Genomic DNA, 23,503 nt, shown 5'->3' with positions numbered 1-23,503 from the left:
CACCAGATGAATTCAAAGCACAGAGACCCATGAATAGAGTAGGTGGCCCGGTTCGCCAACCGAAAATAGGGCTCGGTGAGGCTCGCAGTGTTGCCAACTCCTCACTCGAAAAAATCACCAAGGTTTTTGTTTTTGGGTCTAACCTAACCTAAAGCAAGGAGCTGGCAACACTGCTTGAGACTTGTTCTGCAGTGTTGCCAACTCCTCACTCGAAAAAATCACCAAGGTTTTTGTTTTTGGGTCTAACCTAACCTAAAGCAAGGAGCTGGTAACACTGCTTGAGACTTGTTCTGCAGTGTTGCCAACTCCTCACTCGAAAAAATCACCAAGGTTTTTGTTTTTTGGTCTAACCTAACCTAAAGCAAGGAGCTGGTAACACTGCTTGAGACTTGTTCTGCAGTGTTGCCAACTCCTCACTCGAAAAAATCACCAAGGTTTTTGTTTTTGGGTCTAACCTAACCTAAAGCAAAGAACTGGTAACACTACTTGAGGCTTGCCTTAATGGTTTGCTCTTGTAAGGCCGCGTCCGAATCGGCAGCAGATGTCGCCTAGAGCACTGTTCCATCTGGGGACTCAGCCAACCTCCGTTGTCCGAATTTCCGGCAGACGTGGAGTGGGAGGGGAGAGCAGAAAGGCGCGACAGATGCACGCTTGAACTCGCTGTGACGCTGCGCTTGGCAGCCATATTCTAACTTTCACTTTGTACAGACAACATTTACTGATTAGAGGATGTAAAACTAAGTTATATTTTAACATTTTATCGATAATACTCAATGTAGAAAAATTATAAATGATGAAATAGCGTGTTATATTTTTAATATGAGTAGTAAATAGGTGGAAATTATTGTGATGTTTGTTTGGCGTCTGTCTTCTACTTCCGTGCGATGCGCCTGCGCCCCAAAGCGCGGTGGGTGAAGTTCGGGCTGACACCTGGCGAGAAAAGTGACAACCGTACTACAAGGGGACATGTAGATTCGGACGACTTGGACGTGACTTCGACGGTACGCGAGAGCAACGGGAGAGAACGGGACGGAGTGCTTGCCAATCCGGACACGGCCTAAGGCATAAGCTCTATTTTCTCGCAGTGTGGCCAATATTTTACTTGAAAAAATCACCAAGGTTTTTTTTTGGTCTAACCTAACCTAAAGCAAGGAGCTGACAATACTGCTTGAGGCTTACCTTGCAGCGTTGCCAACATCTTACTCGAAAAAATCACCAAGGTTTTTATTCTGGTCTAACCTAGCCTAAAGCAAGGAGCTGGCAATACTGCTTGAGGCTTGTCTTGCAGTATTGCCAACATCTTACTCAAAAAGTCACCAAGGTTTTTATTTTGGTCTAACCTAACCTAAAGCAAGGAGCTGGCAATACTGCTTGAGGCTTTACAGTGCATAAAGCAATTTGCCAACCTACTGGTATTTTTGCCATAGCTTTTTACAAAAAAAAAGAGAGGGAAAAAAAAGGGAAGAGTTAAACAACCGACAGTGTTGCCAACACCTACCTACAGCTTTTTTTCTTACTTGGCAAGGGCTTAGCCAATTTATATACTGGCGTAACATACATACACTGGGCAATAGAGCCGGCAACAAATATATACTGCCGTAAAAGAGAGAGAGATGGATGGATGGATGGCAACACAGTATGTGTGTGCGTGTGTGTGTATAATATGTAGTATTATTAACTAGAGTGTGTTGGCAACCCATCTGCAACTAAAAAAAAGATAGAGATACCAACGTTGTTGTAAGATAAAAAGGGAGAGACCTATTGCGACTTTTGTAAACCTCTCTCGGGGGAAACACGATGTGCTATACACACGCGCGCGCTGGTGCTTCTTATTATTTTCGTATTGTGTAATTTTTTTATGATGTAGGTTTGCATGTAAAAATAAGTATACCTGAAAGTTTTAGAATTTCAAAATAGCTATATATATGTATTTGCTATTATATCAGCCAAAATAATAGAATATATATAAACAAGAATATTTTCATAGTTTCATACCTCTACTAGATTGGTGGAAAAATATACTAATGGGCAATAAAATCTGAAGAAAATTTGTGTCTAACAAAAATAAACTAAATAAAATTACACATGCATACAATATTTATTGTGTTTTTTTCTATCTACAATTATATTTTTCTTATATATTTTTTATTTTTTTATAGAGTTGATTAAAGCACATATTTGAGGAAGGCAACACCACCCATATATAAATAAACATACCCCGAAAAAATGCGCTCCATGAAAAGTTGCCCTGTGTGCAAAAGAACTATATCGAGCAAAAATTTTGCAAGACTTTGTCGCACTTGCGTGCCAGGCAAGCATTTGGCTGCCACCGAACTGTGTTCCGGATGCAATAAACACATTACAATTGCATATGCCAAGAAGCATAAGCTTACTTGCCTAAGCAAAAATACATCTGGGTCCCAGCCTTCGACCTCCACCAAGAGGGAGGCAGAAGCAGCCTCCATCAATGCACCACCTGCTAAACGCGTCAAACCTGCGATAAAAGCAGACCGGTCTGCTTTCGGAGGAATATTAGGAGATTACGTCCAATTGTCGGATGGCTCTTGCGATGTTTGTAGCTTTTTAGAGGAGAAGCGAGCAGAGATAGTTTCTATTCTTAGTAATGCACTGGCTACGCACTCCTCCACTAAATTCTACGCATCGCTACGTTGCTGGTACAAGAAGCCGTCTGGTGAAATTTACAGGTTCTGCCACAACACCAAGGCGAAAATGCTGCATCTAGCGGATGTCGACAACCTCAAGGTCATCTACAAAAAGTTTGTCGAGGAGCTGCTGGCAAAGCAAGAAGAACATGAAGCTAAGGGCTCGGGGGGTTCACTGTGTGGTGAGCGTCACGAACTGCGCGTCAAACTTTCCAAGTTTGTGCCTCTCTCCGCCTCCAGCTACGTCCCCTTACCATCTGCCATCGCGGCAAAGATGGCCGTCCTGAACATTCAGAACAGTGACGCCAAGTGCTTCGTTTGGTCGGTGCTTGCAGCGTTGCACCCTGTTCACTGGAAAAAACAACCACACCGAGTTAACCACTACCTACCCTACGAGCCAGAGCTGGAAGATGCCATTGCTGGGATTGACTACCCGGTGGAGGTCTCGGACCTTCGCAAGTTCGAGGACCGTACACACAACCCTCGGTTGGCCATCAACGTTTATGGTCTCACTGACGAAAATGTGGTGTACCCCATCCGGGTGAGCGACGTAGACGACGACGGTGCGCAGGAAATTCATCTTCTGCTCATCAAGGATGAAACTCGCCATCACTACACCCTCATTCGTTCGCTCTCTCGACTTGTTTCGAGCCAACGGAGCAGTGATAGTCACCACATAGAAGTTTGTCCCAGGTGCTTGTCTATATTTCGTAATCGAGAACAGCAGGATTATCAACGCATCAGAGGTCCCAACATTGCTGCCGAGAAGCTCGCTAACCACAAACTCTACTGCAATGCCAACGAACCGGGGGTGGCAGACTTGCCCGAACCTGGCACCGTGGAGCGTTTCCACATGCACGGTGCCATGGTGAAACACCCCGCTATCATCATCGCGGATTTCGAGGCCTTCCTCAAACCCCTGTCCACTTGCGATCCCGATCCTGAAGTTTCTTCCACCACCCCTTACCAACTCCACGAGGCATCCAGTTTCGCATACGTTGTGGTGCGTCGGGACCAGCACATTGCCCCCGAGCCCTACGTGTACCGTGGTCCCGACGCAGCCAAACACTTCCTCGAGAGGATGGTTGACGAGGCCAACGAGATAGGGAAGGTGCTGTTGGCCCCCAAGTCTATGCTCCCACTGTCCCCCGACGATCAACGCAGACATGACGAGGCCATCGCTTGCCCTGTCTGCGTCGAGGAGTACACCGCCAAAAACTGTAAAGTCCGTCACCACGATCACTTTAATGGTAGGTATGTTGGTCCTTGGTGCAACGACTGCAACCACTTGGCCCGGGACCCGCGCTTCATCCCTGTGTTTTTTCACAATGGCTCGGGATACGACTTTCACCACCTGATCAAGCATCTTGGGTACGACAATGCAAGAATCAATGTCCTGGCACAAAACGAGGAGCGTTATATTAGCGTCAGCAAGTGGGTGCCGATCCCCAACTCAAAAAGCAGGAGCATCGAGCTTCGCTTCCTCGACTCCCTGAGGTTCCTCCCGGCCAGCCTCAATGCTCTCGCAGGGAAGCTGAGCAACGAGCAAATGCTTATTACCTCTGCAAATTTTCCAAACTTGGACGCCGGTCTCTTCAGGCGTAAGGGGGTCTACCCCTACGAATACGTCACAGACCCTACCAAGTTTGCGGAGACGTCGCTACCTCCCCAGGCGAAGTTCTACAGTCAGCTACGAGGCTCGAACATCACCGACGAAGAATATCATCACGCCCAGTCCATGTGGCGCGAGCTAGGTTGTCGAACTCTCGGAGACTACCACGACGCCTACCTCAGACTTGATGTGACGCTTCTTGCCGACGTGTTCCAGACGTTCCGGGCAACCGCAATGAACATCTACCACCTGGATCCCGTCTACTTCTATAGTCTCCCCGGACTGGCGTGGTCAGCCATGTTTCTGGTGACGAAAATCAAGCTGGAGCTTCTTTCGGACGTAGACATGGTGCTGTTTGTGGAACGCGCCGTGCGGGGTGGAATGGTCCAGGTGTCGCAACGGCACGCGCGCGCCAACAATCACCACATGGCTACTGGCTACGACTCCACCCAACCGTCGAGCTACATCATGCACACGGACGTAAATAACTTGTATGGGCACTCCATGATGCAGCCACTCCCTTTTAGAGGGTTCGAGTGGGCTGACCCTACCAAATTTGACGTTGAAGGTTTCGACGATTCGGAATATGGATTTTTCGCCGAGGTGGACCTTGAGTTCTCCGAGAAGCTGCAGGATTTGTTCTGCGATCTTCCCCCTGCACCCGAGTTCAAGTGTCCACCCGATTCCAACCAGACGAAGCTCGTCATGGATTTCGAACCCAAGAAGAATTACGTCCTTCACTACCAGAATCTCCGGTGGTTGATGCAGCAAGGGGTCACAGTCCACGCAGTTCACCGCATCCTCAAGTTCGAGCATTCTCCATGGTTGTGTCCATATATTAAAGTCAACACCAAACATCGTACAGCAGCCACGTCCGAGCTTGATAAGGATTTCTTCAAGCTTATGAATAATGCAGTGTTTGGCAAGACCATGGAGAATGTACGGAATCGCGTGGACATAAAATTGGTGACGAGGAAAGAGCGATGTCGTCAGCTTGTCGCGAGTCTATTGTTCAAGTCTCGAACAATCTATAACGAGCAGCTGGCTCTGATTCACATGAAGCAAGGTGTGGTGAAACTCACCAAGCCCATCTACGTCGGAGCTACTGTTCTGGATCTGAGCAAGCTTCACATGTTCGAGACGTATTACAACATATTACGTCCACACTACGGTCACAACATCTCGCTTCTCTACACGGACACGGACAGCTTGGTGTACCACGTTCGCACAGCCGACGCATACGGGGATATAGCCACAGTTCCATCTTTGGTTAACCTCTTTGACACCTCGGGCTATCCCCAGCCGAACCAGTACGATATCCTGGCCAGCAACAAGAAGGTGCCTGGCAAACTCAAAGATGAGAAGGACGGAGACGTGATTCTCGAGTTTGCAGGTCTTCGCGCCAAGGCCTATACCATCAAAGCCGAGGGCGGCGTTACCAAGAAGGCCAAGGGTGTCGGCAGACAGGTGGTTCGGGAGCATCTCACATTTGAGGACTTCGTGGATTGCCTCAAGACCAGGTCGTCGGTTCTAAGAGCAGAACAGCGCATCCAGAGCGTCGACCATGTGTTGACCACCAACAAAGTGAGGAAGATTGCCCTGGATCCCAACGACGACAAGAGGTGCGTTCTCCAATGTGGAATCCACACACTGCCGTGGGGGCACTATCGCTTAGCAGAAAGCAAAACCTGCAACATATGCCCATCTTCAACAGAAGATTCATAAAACAAAACAAAAAAAAACAAAAAAAAATCATTTTGTTAGTTATTACAAAAAAAACACTGACTGTCATTACAAAAAAACTTTGACCGTATTCTTAAATAACCAGCATACCTATGAATCTCTTTGGTTTCCGAAAACAAACCAACATGGAGACTGTACACCGCGCGACGACAGATCATGAATTTCTACCTTCCATGTTAACTAAACTCAACGGTCTACTGATTGTTCACCTTAACAGCATTTGGACGAAATTGGATGACGATGTAGGCAAGATATTTTACGTCTTCAACAACAATTTACATTTTTACAAAATTCCGATCGATGGAAAACTTCAAATCACCGTGAATCCGGAAAACGTAGGTGAAATCAAAATATCTACCGGCAAGAACATTTTTCGAATCAAGCACGACAAGATGCTTTCTAACATTACGTACGATGTTTCTGCAGGAGATTGTTTATACGTGGAACTCCTAGGAGATTACGACAAACTCATTCCTCTCTTCGTTGAATTACGAATCGTCTATCCTATTATAAATAACCGTTAACCAAAATGCCTAACGACATTTTCGGCAACACTAAGCGTGTAGACCACGCAGAAGAGATTCTCATGTTGGATAAAAAGTTGAGGAGCGATTTGATCGCTTTGCAGGAGACCTTAAACAAAAGTTTAGAGTCCGAGATCGCTACGCTCCAAACGCAATGTCTCGACCCCATTCTGAAAATCGATTCCGAACTGAAAACGCTCATAAAAAATTATGTCGACGTACCTTCTTACGACAACGTTCAAAATATACAGTTGAGCGTGGATAAGCTTCAAAATGATTTGGCCAAATTGCAGCAATTTCAATCGAAAAATGAAGATTTGGAAAAATTGAAACTCGAAATCGAAGAACGAACTTCGACAATCGAAAAGAATTTCTCTGAACTTCAAACCGTCGTGAAGGATATTGATGTAGAACGCTTGCATGTTGTTGTTTCCAAATTACAAGAAGAATTCGCCGGCACGTTGGAAGAAATTAAATCCAAGTTACAGACTTTGGAAGATACCATGACGAACCTACCATCGTCAGACGAACTGCAAGTCATCAGCAAAAGCGTTGCGAACATAAAAATTCAATTGGAGGCTTATCAAGATTTCGAACACATTCAAACCACCATCGCTACGCTTCAGGCGTCTCTGGAGTTGATCAACGAAGAAATTAAAAATATTCACACTGAAGCCAGTGCGTTGACGAGCATACAAGACACGTTAAGCACGGTTCAGCAGAAGTAGTGGGACTTGTGCTATTACCAGCTCAGGAAAGGAAGAGCTCCCCTCAAGCAGATTTACCTACACTAAAACCTAGCTCAACATGCCCATATGAGTTTTTTGCTCAAGTGTGGAACCCCTTCTAATCCAAGAAATTTGTAAAAAAGCCCTCATGGATTCCATGAGAAAGGAAGAGCCCCTCAGATTGATGTGCCTATACTTACAAAAAGGCACTTCTGTGAGATTGTTGTCCATAATCCTGTCAAAAATATGCCCCTCTTGATATTTTTTTTGGCCACACTTAAAACTAGGCCAAGACACACACACATACACACACATACACACCCACACCTACACATATTTACTTCCAATTTAAGTTTAATTGGACCCCAGCCTCAATCCAATATTAAAACAATGCAATATGCAGAGCTCCTCTAGAATTGCTCCGTGACTCTCTCATTTCTTACATCATAAACATATGATTTTTCCCCTATGAGAATAACACTACATATGGTGTCATCAGGTAAAGCCTCATGAAATTCACAGATAATTTTAATGTTTGTTCTGTCATTCACCACAACTTGTTTTCTTTTTGAAGCATTGATTACAAACATGGGTCTCTGTGCTTTGAATTCATCTGGTGTGTAGTACATGTCAGTGTTGCCAGTAGTGACCCTTTTGAAGGATGTAAATGCCTCATATAATTTGAGGAAATCATTCTTGGACATGTCTAAATTATAATTTTCTCTAGGAAAGACCTCATTTCTGCCATTTTTAAGATATATGTTCTTGATGTTGCAGTTATCAAATTTACTTGAATTTTTTTCCTGATTGTTGTGTCTTCCAGTCTGAAACAATACTACTACAAAATCAGGCATGTCAAATTGTATACTGGAGAATGAATTTGTAGCATCAAACTCATAATATGTACCAGTTGCGGGCTTCTGTACACATTGATATGTATAAAATTGTAATGGAATCTGTGGATTTTTTATTATATCAGCTTTGTATTTAAGAGCGTAACTGGCCTCGTATTCAACAACAGGGATTCTTAACTCCATAGTCTGAATAATGCATTTGCCTGCATCTGGTAGGGTATTAGGCAGAGCTTCTCCTGTAGGGTTTATTGCACTGTACCTCATCAAAGCATTATTATCATTTGCAGCTCTTCTAAATGTAATTCTTAACCCACCCTTCCACATAATATCTTTGTAATCTGAGAAGAATCCTGGCAATAGGCGCATAGGGAACAGCACTGTGTGGTTTTTAGATAATATCTTATCACCAGCTTCAAATCCGCCTATTTTGTAGTATGAAGCCTCGGTTTTGGATAATTTTAATGTAGCCAAAGCCGTGGAGGTAATGCCGGGATAATCCACTCTGTTTATAACAACGCCATGTTTTCTGATCTCAATTTCAGAGAATAGATGCGGCACAAAATTGTCTACAAGTCTTATATTAGAATTTGCTGGATAATCTGTTCCATCGAGTTTTACAACATCAAATTTGATGTATAGATCTGCTCTGTGGGGGTGTATAAAGCCATCCCCTACATCAAGATCAACCTCAATCTCTGTGTTGGGTTGATTTAAATTTGCAAATGTCCTCCTGTTTGGAGGGAATGATTGTAGCTCATAACTCTCAATATTTTCCATTGTATGTATTTTTATTTAAATATTAATCTCTATGATTGCAGTTGTTGTGGCTCCTGCAAAATCAACTAATTCTTCTTTTTCATTAGTGACCATCAATTCAATATAATCTATTCTATTATGGCACACAGGAAAATATAATGTTGGGGATGGATTGTAGATGATGGGCTCCATAAATTCAGAATTAGGTTTGAATGTTGCAATGATGCCTGTTTGTTTGTGAGTGCCTATGCCATTTGATTTGGTGATCATACCCTCAGCCACATTACAGTGAATATTCAGAGTCTCTATGGCCAAGAATTTGGGTATATTCATAGCAGTGTGTTTGATGCCTGGTTCAAGTTTTGTGTTGTTCTCAAATCCTAACAGCTCTCCTATGGTACCCAGATCCACTGTTTCTGTAGCAGATACAATCTCTACTCTGTGAGTGACAGAATTTTGACTTAACACTACACCTCTGGGTAATTGAGCATTTAGAGTGGACAGATTATATTGCCCTGGAGTGATGACAATTTTTTCATCCCCTACTGCAATTGTGTTGTTGTGGTGTGTAATATTTGGGATCAGGTACATGCCATAAAATGCTCTGAGAGCTATTGTTTTGGGATACACTATGTCATCATGTAATTTGAGTTTCAATATTGAATTTTGGCTGGTGAGATGGAATACCCCCATGATGTTTCAGATACCACAAGGCTTTTTGAAAATCTTCAATTGATGGTTTATTTATTTGAGACATGTATCTAAGAACAGATAAACACAAATGTCCACAATTAACATCTTTGAAATTTTGAACACGGGCATTATTGTAATAAAGATTAGGTGATTTTAGATATTTTATTAAATTTTCAGGAGGAACACCTCCAAATGAATCAAACACAAATGCCTCATTTTTTAAATATTTAAGATAACAGATCCAGTGAGTGCCCTGATTTTTGTACTTATCCAAATTAACAATGCCACACTCTTTGTTGAGTGGTTGTTCTGGTAAAGAATCAGACATGTACACACCTCTAAAATGTTTGATGCCCAGTGGCTTGATTAAAGCTTCAATATCTTGGTTTGTAAGTGCTTCTTGTTTTTTTTAAACTTATTCATGGCTCTTTTAACACCCTTGCCTTTTTTCTCCATTACCAGGTTATGGCGCCTCTGCTCATCTAATTCTGCCCTATTTTTCTTGGCATCTATTACTGTTTTTGCTATGGCAGCTGATCCCCCGGCCAAGCTCCCCACAGCCCCGAGAGCAGCTAAGATGGCCGGGATGGTAAATATGAATCCCCCCACATGTGATTTTTTTCTTGATTGCTGTAATTTTTTTAATTGGGGGGTACTAAGCAACAATTTCATACCATGCCCCTTTGCAATACAAGAATTTTTTTTCTTGCGCTGCTTTTTAGTTAAAAGATTGTCAATAGTTTTAAGAGATTTGAGACCTGCATAAGGTATTTGATACATAACACCCTTGGCCTTCATTGTAGGTTTATTATATATATATTCACAACCCCCACCCCAATTTTTGTTTGGTGCTCATAGCTATGGTGGTTCCCAATGCTGCTATTTTTTCACTCAAAGAAGCATCTTTGCTTACAAATCTGCCAAATGCAGCCTCTTCTAATTTCTTGTCTGCAACATGTCTCTTGTCAAGATCAGAATGTGTGTTGTATGCTATGTCATGGTCTCTACAAGCAGCATCTAAAGGATTAACACCAGGATCCCCTCTGTTTAATCTATGATCCAGTTTTGTGCCTGGACCACAATACTGATAGCCTGGAATATGTAATTCAAATGGCAGCTTGTTTATAATGTCATTAACAAGGCCCCGACCCTCAGAAATATTCCAAAATTTAGGTGGTAGAGTATTAATAATTTTTATAAGATATCCAATCCCCTTAGTGTCATTCACTATAAAATTAGACAATTTTGTGCTTATCATGTCCATAATTCCAACTTTTTCATTGTAAAAATTGTGGTTCCCAGCATTTTCTTCCCCAGCTATCACCAATAACCTATCTACAAGTTTCCTGACATCATCAACCCACACAAATTCTTTAGGCAGGGTGTTGTATTGTTTGATTCCACTGCCAGTCTTGATTTGTGACCACATGGGCTTGATTAAATTGTTGTATTTTGCTCCACTGCTCGACTTGACTCTTTTTTGTGTGGGATCATTATTCTGGTATAGAGCATCTGATTTTATTAATATTTCTTTGTAATCCTCATAATCTTGATCTGTATAGCTGCCAGGTCTCTTCCTGGTCATGAGTTCCCACAATCCAGGTGTTCCGGTGTACTTAACAAAAGCACCTTTTTCTCCAAGTCGAGATTCTGAATATACAATTATATCATCTCCCATAAATGTTACTCTGAAATTGCCAATTCTATGTATGATGCTGCCATCAAGCTCTGTGTCAGCATATAAGCCAAACACCTCATCTTTATTGTCTTTAGGTGTTGTTAAATATTTTTGAGCAAGAAGACCCAATTCAATAGGATCTTGACTAGCTTCAATTCTTCTAGGAGGACTAGGTGTATGAATACTTGAAAGTGGGGTGAATGGATAATCTAATATGTTCCTAGCAGCTACAGGTACAAGCTCTGTGAGCAAATTTTGATTCTGCTCTGTAACAGTTTTGATATTCTTACCTAAATTATTAATAGCATCAATTACAGGCTGTTCTGTTTGTTTGTGTTTTTCATAAATTCCACGGTTCTCTGATTTCCATCCCTTAAATCTTTTTACAAGATAATCTCTTAATTTAAGATCATCAATGATTGGCCTTTTCATGTTTATTTATATACGTCTCTACGTCTAGAAAATTGTTGATTTTATTTCTGTATTTGCCACTATTGGGTGTTCTTGTCATATCAATTGTGACAAACCCATAACTGTCCTGGTTCCAGCACCTGCTGCAAAACTTGGAAAAATCATTGTAGCTCAGGTCCCCACCTACATATTCATCATGTATGTGTTTGAGGTTGGTATGGTCTTGATGAAACACACATATAAAATTGCTATTGTCTCGGATCAGCTGCTTGGGTATTTTTGAAAAAGTCTGTGCCAGGTAGAAGCAATCAATGTTTTTGTGCCGCCCCTGTGTAAAGAAGTTTCTAACCTTGTTTTGATTATCCAATATAACATCATCAAACACAACAACAGAATTATCGAGACATTCATCAAGTGGCTTAACATCTGGTTCAAAAGTGGCAATATCCAATCCATCATATAGCTTCATCAGCTGCTGATATTTTAATTGTTCCAAGCTCTTAGAGAAGATATACAAGTGCCTGTTTTTCCAGTCTAACCAGTTGGGTGCCAATAAAAAATTATCAACCATTAGTGTAGTTTTACCACAAGCAGATGGCCCAACAATAAGACACCTAATATTATCAGGTAGCAATTTGCCATTTCTCTTATTCTGTTGTTCAGGTTCTGGCAGCCTTTTTATAACATCCCAGGTGCTTATATTATTATTTTGTTTGCATCGATCCAGCTGTTTTCCGGATGACCCAGCCATTTGACAAGTAACTTGTTGCCTTTTCTGCGGATGATTTTTTCTATGAGATATGTATCAGGCTGTTTAGTTTTGCTGAGCTCTTGTTCATAGAACCGGCCTTTGAGAATTTCTCCTCGGTGATCCTTTATTATATAAGTGTTAAGGGTCCCAGGTTTAACCTGAACCACTGTAAATAATTCAGTGCTCCAGTTTCTTGTAAAGCCTCTCTTGAATAAGTGCTTATATTTGCTGATTCTTACTTGATCCCCAATCTTGTATTTGGGTTTTTTTGTTGTTGGCTGATATCTAGGATAATAAACAGTGCTGATCAATTTTTGCTCATCAGATGAAGTTACTTCAGAGGGTTTCATGTTGATTGTGGAATGGACCGAGTTGTTATATTTATGTAGAAGTTCTGGAAGAATATTAATCCATTTATAATTGCCTTGAAGTGTAAATTGTTTATACATAAGATTTTTTAAGGTTCTGTTGAATCTCTCTACAATTGAGGCCTTGAGGTCACTGTAACTCGAATAATGTTTTATTGCCTGGCTTTTAATAAATTGTTGAAACACTGAATTATAAAATTCTTTGCCATTATCTGTTTGCAAATAGCGCGGGGATCTTCCACTCTGATTGATGATTGTCCTAAAAGCTTCTGTAACACATTTTCCAGTCTTGGATTTGAGTGGCACAGCCCAGGCAAATTTTGAAAATGTGTCTATTACAGTGAGTAGATACTTGTAGCCCTTGTTGATTTTGTCTAAGTTTTTCAACTGTCCACTTGCCATTTCAATCAAGTCGCTCTGCCATAAATCATCTATGCCTTTTGTGACTACTGGGAGTCTCTTAAAATTATGTCGGGCTTGTCTGTGTAATTCATCAACAATAATTTGTCTAGACATAATATGTAAACAGGAATATTGCAACTATGGGGTGTTCAGCAGCTGATACTGCAGGATTTTCTAAATATAATTTGTCTCCTATCTGTATTTTAAATTCCAAAGTGCCATCATCTTCTACATAAGATGTTTCTAATGTATTGGGGTCTGTAAAATCCTGTAACTCTACACTGGTGATTTTCACTTTGTTATCAGCATTTGTTATTGATAAGGTAGGGTAGTGGTGTGCCTGTGGCTGAAGCCAATATTTGATCTTGATTGGTCTCAATGTGCCCCCAACAAAAAATTGGTAATAAAATTGTGCAGGGGACAGCATATATATTTTGCCACCTGGTGTAAATGGAGAATCATATTCTTTGTTGGGGATGCTGTACAATTCAAGAATTACTGAATGTTTTGGATTCTCGATTATGCCTGTTATTTCCTTTTCTGCTGTGAGCAATCTGCTTGTTACAGATTCAAGGTGCTCATTGATGGTCCTAACAATCTCATCGTACCCCGGCTTGATTCTTATGTCCACAGCAAGTTTCTTGTATTGTTGCACAATTTCTTGTAGCTGGGTGGCAAAAACAGACAGGGAATTTGCTTGATTGGATTCCATGGTTCCTAGCTGTTGCTTGATATTAGCTACAATTTGCTGCAAATTTTCAACAATTGCCAATTTTGAATTTTGAGCTGTAAGATCATGGACCTGTCTTCTGATATCCTCAAACAGGGCATGCAGTTCATTAATATGTTGATTGGTTGGAAGAGTGGCTACTGTCTGGGTGAGATGTTTGATCTCTGCCTGGATATTCTTGATATCTTCTGATTTCAATATCCTATTCACTGCCCTCTTAATATTTTTAAGTTCCTGTGATGTAGGAAGATTTGATACTGTATTTTGCAAAAATTCAAGTGCCAATTTCACAGTGTTTAATTCAGAAGCATCAGCCACATTTCGCATAGCATTTTGGAGCAGGGCTATATCTGCCTGAGAGGGTGTGGATTGTTGTAAAATTTCAAGTTTTGTTTGGATATCATCAATCAAGTGATGAAAATGAGACAGTTCAGATTCAGTGTTGAGGTTTTCAAGCTTTGTGATTTGTTGCTGGACACTGACAAGTGTATCTACAATCCCAGGCAATCTGGATTCTAGTACATTTGCCAAATCACTTTGCACTGCTGCTATTGTACCTTCAAGATGGGTTATGGAACTTTGAATTTTTCCAAAATCTTCATATGTTTCAAGTTGCAGCTTAATATTTGCTACACTCCGAGTTATTGCATTTAAAGCATCAGAAGATGGCAAATTGTTCATAAAATTTTCAAGTGTCTCAATTTTTTCTTTAACCTCGGCTATGGCATTGTTCAGAGGCTCCAGATTAGGTATTTGGAGTGACTGAATCTGTTCTTTTAGAGTGGAAATCACTAGATCAAAATCTTCTTGTGATTTTATGCTTTTGACAATTGTTTGGAGCTGTGCCTGGACATTATTTATCTGCTCTTCCAATTGTTGTTTCAATTGCTCAGAGTTGTTAGCCTGGGTCTTAAATTTGGCTTGAAGAGCTGCAACAGCCTCTTCTAAACTTTGAAAATTATCTAATGTAGCCAGGTCAGTATATTTCTGAAGCAGCAATTTGAGTTCAGAATCAATTTTAAGAAGAGGGTCCATGCATTGTGATTGCAAATTTGTAATTTCTAATTGAAGACTGGCATTGAGTGTAGTTTGTAAAGCTTGTAAATCACTTCTTAATTTCTTGACTCTGACATCAAGCATCAAAATCTCATCACTGTGATCTTCATGTCTTGTGTGGCCAAAAATATCATTAGGCATTTTGTTTAGTAGTTATTTATTATAGAGTATCTGATTCTTAATTCTATAAAAAAAGGTATAAGCTTGTCATAAGATCCAGGGACTTCAATATATAAGCAGTCACCAGCAGAAACAGTATAAACAGTGCCAGAAACCATGTTTGAGTGCTTAATTCTGTAAATATTTCTCCCTACTGAAATTTTAACATCACCCTCAGGGGTTGTAATAAATTGTAATTGCCCACCTACAGGTAATTGGTAATGATTTAAATTATTGTTAAATATGTACAATATTTTGCCTGTTTCATCATCAACATCTGTAAATATGCTGTTCAGATGAATAATTAACAAGCCACTCAGTTTAGACAGCATATCAGAAGAGGGTTGTGGTGTCGGCAGGTCCATAATAGCCTGTTTTTTGAACCCAAATAAGTTCATAGGCATGTTTATTTATTTCAAATCATGCTCTGGAATTGGGCATTGATTGCCATTTTTCAAATCGCAATGACCCCATGGTAAAGTATGTATGCCACATGATAAAATACATCTCTTATCATCATGTGGGTCCAGAGCCACTTTTTTTACAACATTTGAAGTCAATAAGTGATCCACACTCTGAATTCTGGATTCTGATGTTCTGATTAAACTCTGGGATTTGAGACAATTTTTATAATCTTCAAATTGGAGCTCTTTGTCAACAGCTACTTTGCCAATGCCCTTGGCTTTTTTGACAACAGCATTACATGTTTTAAAACTGTACATCTTGGCACTTAACCCAGCAAATTCCACAATAACATCACCAAGTGTCTCATCTTTTAACTTGCCGGGCACCTTTTTGTTGTGGTGTTGAATATTCAAATGGCTTGGCAATTCACTGGTATCAAAGTATTGAAACAATTCAGGCTGTGCCATATCTTTATAAACATCTTCTGTTTTAATATCAAGAATAAAACTATCCGTGTCCATGTACATCAGTTTTACATTATCACCATAAAAAGGTTTCAACACATCATAATACAAAATCAACATATGTAATTTGGCCAAATCCAATATTGCAGCCCCTACATAAATAGGTTTATCAAACTTAATTTTAGTTTTTTTCATGTTGAAAAGTGCCATATCTTCATCATAAATTCTTCTGTAATTGAAGTTGGGCTTTGCAACCAATTTTTTGCTCAGGCTGGGGTCAGTAATTATTTTAACATCGGTATGTTTTCTGACATTTTCAATTGTTTTGCCATATACAGAATTGACCATCAATTTAAACAAGCCCTTATCAAATTCGCTCTTTGCAGATGTTCGAAGCTCCGTGTTTGTATTAATGTATGGTTTCAACCATTCTGAGTGCCTGAACCTCAAAACTTTTCCAAGTTTAGTTACTTGAACACCATGTTTCATCAGGAACTGGAGGTTTTTGTAATATATGACACAACCCTGTTTTGCCTCCAGTGTCATCATGAGCTTCTTCTGTTTAGAGCCAGGTGAGCACTGAACCTCGGGAATTGGGGGCAGATCAGAAAATTTGTTGTGTAAATGATCTGGAATTGTCAAATCAACCTCTTAGAAGAGGCCATAATTACTGTCATCAAAGTCCTGAAGATCCTCAATATTGAAATCTTCAACCCATTCAAGCCCTGCATATGGCAGATTTTGCATCATGGCATGACCATAGAGGCTGTTTGCATCCACATACAATATATAATTTGATGGCAGTGCTGGATCATAATCAGGCATATATTTGTTATTTGCTCTGGCATATCTCTGAGAACATTGCACCATGCCTCCTTTTATACCTTGCTCCATAAACAGATACATATCTTGATCTTGGATCAAATCCAATTGCATTTTGGTGTTTAAAAACATTGCAGACCATGCTAGGCCCGGGGCACTGTAAAAATACACTGGGTCCAGTCCATAATTTTGCATAGAAGATTTTCTGAATGCTTGAAGTATATCAGCTAAGAGGGTCACATCAAGTTTCAAATATGCCATGTGATAATCACCAAATGTCTTGCATTTGAAATTGTTCCACATCAATTGGGCATGGTGATAATCTTCATCAGTGATTCCAGATCCTCTGATTTTGCTGTAAAACTCTTCTTGTGGTGGCAGGGAGCACTCATCAAATTTAGAAAAATCTGTAACATAGTCATATGGATATACGCCCTTCCGCCTAATTAATTTCGGGTCCTGATTTGGAAACAATGCACGTGTGATTTTGAATTGATCATCAGATAATTGAGTGGTCAGTGTATCCAGGCTAGCAGATAAAAATCTGTAAGAATCAAGAAATCTCATGTGAATAGGAACACCATTAACTTTAATTGTTTTGCTAATGGCAATATATTTTTCATCATTTTCAGCTAAAATATTTAAATTCTGCTTCTCAAACCCCTCGTATCTGATCAAATGATGGAAATCATAATTGGATGCTCCATGGCAAAATATGGGGACAAATCTTGGTCTCTTGATCTGAATATTACAGCTATTACACAGGGCCTGTTTATATCGACCATCTGTATGAGAATGGTGTTTCACCTTGATATTTGTATCTGAAAATTCAGAATCACATACCGGGCATTTTTCTGCATTGTTGAAATCCTCAATCTGTTTCTCTGTTAAAGGCAACATGGGTTTTGATTTTAATAAGATGTTAGATGCTATGTCACGGCACTCATTTTCTATTTTATGTGCAAATATTTTGATGGCATCTGGCCCCATGTATGAATATTCTTTAGTAACAACACCATCCTGTACAACCACATAACAAAAGCTGGAAGGTTCATGTAGCTGGTATGGTGTAATTGAAGATTCTTCAGGATCTGGATTGCAGAATGCAAGAGATTTGAGATTCGATTCAAAATCACAGACAATATATGCTGGGTGTTCCAACAAGGCTTCAAACTTTTTGAATTTGCAATTTTCACTTGGCATTGCAATCACCATATGAACAGGTTTATGATTGCCACAGTATTTCAGATGCTCAATTAATTTGTTTTTGGCAATTTCTGCACTCACTTTACAAACCCCATTCACTGTTTTTCTACCATCAAGTACAGTTAAACATCTTCCGCACAACTTGAATATTCTATTAGATTTGTCTAGTTGTGTTCTGACTAAAGCTTCAAGATTATGTATCAGAGTGTAATGATATGTGCCATCCCCTTCAATTAAGAGCAGATTAATCGGAACAGCAGAATCATCAACAAATGTACTGATTCTGAGAGGATCTATCAAGCAATTGTCACGGCCAGTGGAACAAATATATACATTAATAGATAATTGTTTGCCATTCATATCCCTGGCCTTTTTTTCAAATTTATCAATATTCTGAACAGACATTGGATATTCTAAACCCTCCATTGCATCGTCAAAATCATGTTCATGTTGTTTGTAATAACTTATTCTCTGAGAATTTCTTGAAACTGGATACAAAGCAGCTAAAATACACCACAAAAAGCATTTCTCATCATTATTTTCAATATTAACCACGGCTTGTTTGTTTTTAATATTGATAGGTAATGGCAAATATGTAGATCCTTGTAATGGGCTGAATTCAGAAATATTAACATATAACTTGTGTGGAGAGCCGCATAGGCTCCATCCAGACTCTTTTGCTGCAAATTCAGAGTGTTTAATGTTTAATTGTTCTATCAAACTGCTTATTATTGTGTCTGAATTTGCATTTGAATACACAGGTACAGTTTCTGTCATGTGGGGCTGTGTAAATTTTGTGCCATTTGGTTTCTTATATTCTGTAAACAATTTGAGGGACAGCTTATAAGAGCCATTTTGTGCATTTAGAATTGCCTGCAGATCAGGTTTTTTACTGTTCAAGAAATTCTCAATACCACATCTTGGCTCTGATACAAACCGATAATCCCTAAGTTGGGCATTAAAACTGCTATGGATAGGTGCAAAGCATGGCTGCTTTGCTACTCTGGCATTAAGAGGTACTTCATGCTTTCTTTTCAGACCAGATGTGGATGGTTGTAGGGGCAATGTTGATGGCTGTGCAGAACAAGTATCTTTATGTGTATATTTGAAGTATTGCATGCTGTATTTTCTATTGCATTTGGGGCAAATTTTCGTGGGAGTTCTGTATTTGTCTGGGTTACAAATCTTTTGGTGTCTAGCCCAATTAGAGCTAAATATATTTTTATTGCACTGATTGCAATATTTTTGTTTTGGCATTTTTGCCGTTGTTTATTATATACAATTTCCCGGGTTTCAATTCAAAACTTTATACTAAATAAAAAATATCAATTGGGTTCAGCACTGTACTGTGTATGTGTGTGTGTGTGTGTGTGTGTGTGTGTGTGTGTGTGTGTGTGTATGTATGTGTGTTAATATTTTTGGCTTTGGTATTTATATAAAATTTCCTGGGAATCAAATCAAGAATTTGCTTTTATTGTATCAGTGTATATTGTTTCTATGACCTTACTTGGGTTATTCCACCAAATTATATGCTTCAAGTCTCCTATACTTTGGTGGAGCCTGTTCAGGTTCTGCCCCCCACTTGTGGGTTCCACTGCCGAGCCAGCAATGGTGAAGAATCTGCACTGTGCCCTGGCTTATATAGATTTACAGAGCCAATAGGAGCCCTGCTTATTTAAACCAATCAGAAAACACCACATCATCACATTATGTCATAAGCATTTAATCAATTAATATTGCAGAACATGATGCAATAGAAGTGTGCCGGGAAGTAAATATGTATGGATGTGGGTGGGTAGGTGTAGGTGGGGGTGCATCTTGGCTTAGTTTTAAGTGCTGTGTTCAAAATAAAAATATAATGGCTGGTAGCTGTATCCAAGCCCTATTATAATTTTTGTTTCTCTAATCTGTTACTAATTTTGATCCTAGGATAATTATATTTATGGGGGTGATTCTGCATAGCTGGAGTATTTTCTCCTGTGCGTACCTCCCGTTTCTCTGCTGGGTGTACATGCAATCAACACTGCACGCCATGCCCTGGCGCTCGCAGGAACTAATCCATCAAGGCAATTGCTGAAGGCAAATAAAACTTCCTCAAGTATTGATCGTACCACAATCCTGCCCCCCACTCCTACACACCCACACCTCGGGAATCCGAGGTACTAATGTATTGATCCAATGCTCACAGCAATCCGATGCTCACAGCGCCATGCGGGAATTTGAGGAACTGCTCCTCCAACTGGCAATAATGCTAATAACTGCTAATGGAATTGCTGAATGCAAAAGAACAAATCAATATATTGATTCCTAGGCCGGTTGAGAACCGGGTCTTGAGAAGAAAGCAGCGGCCTTCAGAGGCACTGACCTAGCACAAATACCTGCACAAACATGCATGTCCCAGAAGGCACTGACCCAGCACTGAGTGTTATGTATTAATTTTTGTATAACAAGCTGTGACAGGTATAGGCCCGACCCTAAATAAGAGTGGATTACAACAAATAAGCTAGATGTAACAAATTTTGTATAAAAAAAATGCAAAATATCCCAGTTTCAATTCAATCCATTTATCTGAATCGAAGAAACCAACAATTCACATATCCCCATATCATTGTATGCTTGCCCTATTAGTACCTCTTTTGCTGTTGTGCTCAATTAATTTTCACTAATTGGCAATTTTCTTGAAGAAGCCTAATAGAACAAGATACGGCGGTATGAGAAATATGTGAATTGAAGATATTTTAGTAATATACGACGTCTTAAGAAAGGCATATTCGGCTCCAAAGTACTTTGTCTAATGCTTACTACCATTCCCTATTACTAACAGAAAGAGTTAAAAATGATGTAGTATTGAAAAAAGTTGGCTTGTTCCCAAGTGTTCACCGAGTTCAGACATTTGCTCATAGATGGCCCCTGTTGTTGTTGCTTATATATTTTTGGAATATCTCTAAAACAAGCAAATTTTGTTTACTGTTTTCTACAATTGGCAATAGTGACATGTACTACACACCAGATGAATTCAAAGCACAGAGACCCATGTTTGTAATCAATGCTTCAAAAAGAAAACAAGTTGTGGTGAGTGACAGAACAAACATTAAAATTATCTGTGAATTTCATGAGGCTTTACCTGATGACACCATATGTAGTGTTATTCTCATAGGGGAAAAATCATATGTTTATGATGTAAGAAATGAGAGAGTCACGGAGCAATTCTAGAGGAGCTCTGCATATTGCATTGTTTTAATATTGGATTGAGGCTGGGGTCCAATTAAACTTAAATTGGAAGTAAATATGTGTAGGTGTGGGTGTGTATGTGTGTGTATGTGTGTGTGTCTTGGCCTAGTTTTAAGTGTGGCCAAAAAAAATATCAAGAGGGGCATATTTTTGACAGGATTATGGACAACAATCTCACAGAAGTGCCTTTTTGTAAGTATAGGCACATCAATCTGAGGGGCTCTTCCTTTCTCATGGAATCCATGAGGGCTTTTTTACAAATTTCTTGGATTAGAAGGGGTTCCACACTTGAGCAAAAAACTCATATGGGCATGTTGAGCTAGGTTTAAGTGTAGGTAAATCTGCTTGAGGGGAGCTCTTCCTTTCCTGAGCTGGTAATAGCACAAGTCCCACTACTAGCAGAAGATCGAATATTTAGAAAATTTGAACGTCGAAACGAATCTTGCTCATTTTCATCACGTACTGGACAACATACACGGTGACTTGGAATCGTTACGGACGAGCGTACCTTCGAGCGAAGATTTGGAAAAATTGAAATCGGCGGTGACGGCACTATCCGATTCGAGCGACATCAAAAGTTCATTGAGCGATCTCGAGAGTAGGGTGGCCAATCTCCCCACCTCAAAAGAATTACACGCTTTGAAAAGGAGCATATCACGTATGCTAAAACGACTAGAAACGGAAACGGCGAACGTGGAACAGATTCGAGACGAACTTGCTTCGCTGGTGTCGACGCTGCCCACTTCGCAGAGCGTCGCCGACCTTCACACGCAGTTTACCGAGATGCGAAGCATCGTGAACGATCTTACCGAGAAAAGTTCGAAATTAAATCAAGTCGAAAACCTTCAGAGTATCGTCGTCAACATCAGAGATCAAGTTGGAGTGCTGGAATCCACGCAGGAATCGACGCTGGCCTCTTTCGGTGCCAAATTACAAGAACTCAACGAAAACTTCAAGCAGTTGAACGTGGAAGTGAAAATCAAACCGTCATTTTCTACAGTAACGGATACCATCGTCGAACATTTGTTGCCCGTACAAAATACACTGGGACAGCTTCACAGCAACCTCGTTAGCGTCGATACTAAATTCGCTAAACTGCATTCTCTGCAAGCCATCGAAATCAACAGCGTACCCAATCAACAGAGAATCTCCACGTTCGTCGAAGGTAACAAACTGTACATGTTACATCCTTATCATCCGTACTACAAGTTTCTCCTCGATGGCACGATTCAGATAAATGAATTTTCGTACTGGTCTCACGGCAGAAAAGCTAGCGTTCCCACCATGACCTTGATATCGAATCGTGGTGTCCAGAAAGCAGGAAACATTCCTCTGGCACGTTGGAACGAAACGCGCAACATATATGAAATACACGAAGACGAAGATCTTACCGTTTTTGACGTGAGTGCCGGCGATAAGCTGATCATTCAAAACACGAGCGAAGTGCCCCCCTCTTTGAATCCCATCACGCTGGTGCTTCTCTTCAAACGTAATCTCTAAAAAATGTCTAGGCAAGCCATCGTCGAAGAATTGCATAAACCTGCACGCCGCAACTACGAACGTTTGGCGGTGGTAACCAAGGGAATCGATGACCTCTGGCAAAGTGACCTCGTGGAGATGAGTAGCGGCAATCTAAAAAATGTGCATAAATTGAACAAGGGCAACAAGTACCTCCTCGCCGTCATAGACACGTTTTCGAAATTCGCATGGGCTCTACCTTTGAAAGCCAAAACGGGGACATGCGTCACGGAAGCATTCAAGACAATTTTTCGCGAAAGCAACAGACGACCTCGGTTTTTGCAAACAGACAAGGGGAAGGAATTTTACAATGCCGTATTCCAAAAGTTTATTCGGAAACACGACATTCGACATTATTCAACCTTCAGTCACATCAAAGCCAGCATCGTGGAAAGATTTAATCGAACCTTGAAAACACACATGTGGAAACGATTCACGCTTCGAGGAAATTACAAATGGGTCGACATACTGCCGGAACTCGTCGACACCTATAATGATACGGTACACAGAACGATAGGCATGAAGCCAGCAGATGTTACGAAATCTGACGAGCGGCGTTTAATTTCTACAGTTTACTGTCCAAAGTACACTCCCACGACTACCAAGAAATCAAAATTCAAAATTGGAGACCAGGTGAGAATCAGCAAATTCAAACGCACCTTCGAGAAGGGGTTCACAAAAAATTGGAGCACGGAACTTTTTACGGTGGTTCGAGTTTTACCCGGAAAC

The sequence above is a fragment of the Lepisma saccharinum genome, chromosome 29 (genome assembly GCF_977018435.1).
Source record: "Lepisma saccharinum chromosome 29, izLepSacc3.1, whole genome shotgun sequence".
NCBI lineage: Eukaryota > Metazoa > Arthropoda > Insecta > Zygentoma > Lepismatidae > Lepisma > Lepisma saccharinum.
Note: the sequence above shows the minus strand (reverse complement) of the source record.